The following is a 4,101-nucleotide window of genomic DNA, read 5'->3' on the forward strand; positions in this document are numbered from 1 at the left end:
ACATTTTACAATATATTCATACAGAAAACAGCTATTTTAAATTGTAATGATATTTCACTGCTGTTTCTGTATTTTTGATCAATTAAATGCAGCCTTGGAGAGACTTCTTCCAAACTTCTGCGCAGTAGTGTCGGCTGAGAATAGTGCACACGTTTTAAAATGCATGTTTGTTTTTTATCCATATCTGAAGCATTGACATTTGTTATAAATTTTATGCATCATTAAGTGTGTAAGATGTTCCACATATCGTCTATTGTATGTTTCAAGCCTGTTCCTGTTTCAGCAGGAGTCTGTGTTCTCACACAGGTTCACTTTCTCTGTTTCACAGCCTGTATGTGATGTTGCACGCTCTGTTTAGATGTGAGATGAAGCTGAGCTCATTCAGAACAGATAGAGCTAACCTGTTGAAACCGCAGGAGTTCACCAGCAGTTTATCCTGCTGTTATGACCTAGAAACCTCCAGTAATCAACTTATTTCACATAAATGAAGGTTTCAGCAGGAGGTGATTTCCTGCCACAACAGACATAAAATATCAAATTAACTTCATGCAACTCAGACTTGCTTTCTCCATTGATTTCACATCCTTTATTCACATCTTCATTTTTTCCGCTCTGCTTTGAACTTCAGTTTCATCTCTTTAGTCAAACACTTGCATATTGTTATATGTTGTTCTTATTTAATTTCTGCATTTAGTTACTCTCACAGCTTTTACATTATACTCTTTGTTAGACTTGCATATTACAATCCATCTGTATTTTACTTATTGGGGTTTTTTATTCTTAAACTCAAATCCTGTTTAGTATCATTACAGTCATCCGCTCAATCACAAAAATATGAATTTGCACAGAGGCGACACAAATGCATTTACACAGAAAATGCTGTGCAATTGAGGAAATATTGCTATGAAATTAATGCTTTAAATATGGAGTTCGCATTACAAGTAACATGATCGTACTGTAGTTCTACACTAAATTTCAACATGCATTTACTCAAAAACAGATTCAGTATTCCTCAAAATGAAAAAAAACTGTACTGTACAGATGTGAATTTACATTTCCTACAGCCTGAGGCTTATTCATTTAACTTTTGGTGTGAAAGGGCTTTTACATTTACAAGTTTTTATATTATAAACAAGCCAGCCCATGCAGAAGAGAAAACAGTAACGCAAAAAAAGTAACTAAGTAACGCAATTTGTAAATTTTTTAGGGAGTAACACAATATTGTGATGCATTACTTTTAAAAGTAACTTTCTCCGACACTGGGTATAGATTTAGAAACTAAATAAATAAATAGAAAATAAATAGTTTTTTTGCTATAGTAAACTTACAGCTACAGAATTTTTCCATTGTTGTAAATATTGCAAGTTTTCAGTATTTGCAAAGCCTTTGGTGGTTGCTAGGGTGGCCTGGGTGGTTGCTAGGGAGTCAAAGTAAATGATTCTGAAGTGTCTCTCCCAGTAACACCAGCTCAGCCAATAGCGTGAGGTTAGGGGCGGGGCTATCTCTGTCTCCGACCAATGGCAGATATAGGGGGAGTGTTCAGGAAACCTTTTGTAATGCGTGATTTTTAAAAAAAATTTTCATGCAAACCAGTTAAGCGCTGGATTTTCTACTTCAAAATGCCATGTTTAATTCAGTGTGTTATAGTTGTTGTTTCTTTGTAATTGTTTATGAAATCTACTAGCAATTTCTGAGTGAAAATTGCCGTTGCCGTTAGTGATGCTCGTGTTCCAGATGTTTGTGCTTTGAAAAACTCAAGATGCAGAGAAAATGCAAGGCCACGAGACGTGTCTTCATCCTTCGTTTAACAACGTCATTTCATGCGTGAGAGACAATGTTAAACATGTCCATATAGTGCGTGTTTACATACAAATGATGGAAAAGCAGTGCAGTGAAATGGAAAAACGTGTTTTGTGTGAACGGCCCTTTAAAAAGTATTGTTAGTAATACACATTTTTTTAGTTATGCTCAACTATGAACTAGAAATTACTCTTTGCACTAAAAAAATTAATTATGAAGAAGCAGTTTTCACAGGCAGTAACACGAAGAAGAAAGACTAAAACCTACTCCAATAATCTGTTTTATTTAAACTTCAGCAAATCACTTTTAGTCTTTGTATAAAGTGATTTTGTAAAAGTCAGCATGTAAAATCCTGGACATTGATTGGAGCGAAGCTGTGGAAACTCATCGCAGCATTAAATGTGCTAATTCAGCGAATCCTGTTTAACTTTAACTAATTCGACTTCAACCAGGACTTCAGTAGAGACCCATCCTGAGGCCGGAGACTCAAAATGTGTCACTGCTATACTTAAAATACATATTTACAGTCATTACACACAGCCTCAGCTTTGAAAAGCACTGCTTTTCACACGATGCTTTCATTAATAAAATCAACTTATCTTAAATCCTTCATTGTTCCCTTCATTAAAATAAATAAACTTAACAGGTTTAAGTTCTTGTTCTGATGCCATTCTTGTGGTCTTTGTCATACTAGAGCCGCTCCTTCACGAAAAATATTACAATACAAGCATTTCAGTCAAATAGACCCTAGTGAAAATTAATATACTTAAATGTATTTGAAATACATTTCGTGCTAAGTATAAGACAAATGCACTTTTATGTTTATATACTTAATAAAATGTCCTGCAATTGTACTTTTAGTACACTAAACTGGTATACTTAAAGTCTGCTAAGTTTGAACAACTAATTTTGTACTTAATGCACTTTAATTATGCAGAAGTATAGCTGAAGTACAATTAAAGATATACTATATCATTGTATTTTATTGTGCTAAAGTGGAACTATTTCAAGTATAGTTCAGGTCTTTTGCATTTAAAGTCTGATATTATTCAAAGATCATACAATCCTCATCAAAAGTGACATTAAAACACATTTTAGACTTAATATTAAGAAAAGTGCATTGTGCACAAGGTATATGCCGAATAAAGTTTAATGATAATTTTTATATCAGTAAGTCTCGAGTTATCTGTCAGCAAATATGTTAATAGATTTGAACTATACTTAGTATGAAATAAATATATAGGGGACTTCATGCAATATGTCAAACCTTTTAACCATTTGGGGGAAAAAAATCAGTGCGCTGTTTTGTAGATGTTGCTTTTTAATATAGCATCAGAATGAGAAAATGCAACTCATGCATCATAAAGATTTGTAAAAGTGCATTATACTGAATGTTAGCCGTGCTTGAGACAGGAAGCCAAATCAGGTCACTAGAGTAAAGCAGCAGTGCTGAACTCTGCTGGAAACACTGTGGGCGTCTCTTGCCCACCTTTTCAAATGTAAAAAGCACCCATGCATCACTCTCCCCATATTTGGAAAGACTGACTGGCATTAAAGCGTGAGCTCGGATTTACAGCTTATGCATGATTTGTAGGCAGAGTGCTGAGTTTATATAATACTCGTCTATAAATGATTGAGGTGGAGTTGCTTCATGGCAGACTTTTAATGGAACGTGATAAACGCTCTGCACGCGCCGCATGAGCAGCACAGTCCGGCCAGCTAAACATTAACTCTGAAACTGTGATCCAGCACTCAGACTGAGCGAGTGGCATTGATTCAGTGAGTCAAACATTCATGTTTCAGATAACCACATCCAATACAGACAAAAAACAAGCATGCACGCTTGCGTTTTAAAGCATGCACTATTCTGGACCTACACTGCTGTGCAAACGTTTGGAAGAATTAAGATTTTCTCAAAGAAGTCTCTTCTGCTCATTTAGTTGATCAAAAATACAGTAAAACAGTGAAATATTATTACAATTTAAAACAGCTGTTTTCTCTGTGAATATCTGTTAAACTGTAATTTATTTTTCCGTATTTTTGTGAAAATACATTACCATTCAAAATTCAGGTTAAATAAGATATATATATATATTTTTTAATTCAGCAAGGATGCATTAAATTGATCAAAAGTGACCGTAAAGACATTTATAATGTTACAAAAGATTTCTATTTCAAGTAAATGCTGCTCTTTTGAACTTTCTGTTCATCTGTGAATCCTGAAAAATAAAATGCATCACGGTTTCCGCAAAAATATTAATGTTTTCAACATTGATAATGTTTCTTGAGCAGCAAATCAGA

This window comes from Sinocyclocheilus rhinocerous, unplaced genomic scaffold, assembly GCF_001515625.1.
Source record: "Sinocyclocheilus rhinocerous isolate Xijiao unplaced genomic scaffold, SAMN03320098_v1.1 scaffold1359, whole genome shotgun sequence".
Taxonomy (NCBI): Eukaryota; Metazoa; Chordata; class Actinopteri; order Cypriniformes; family Cyprinidae; genus Sinocyclocheilus; species Sinocyclocheilus rhinocerous.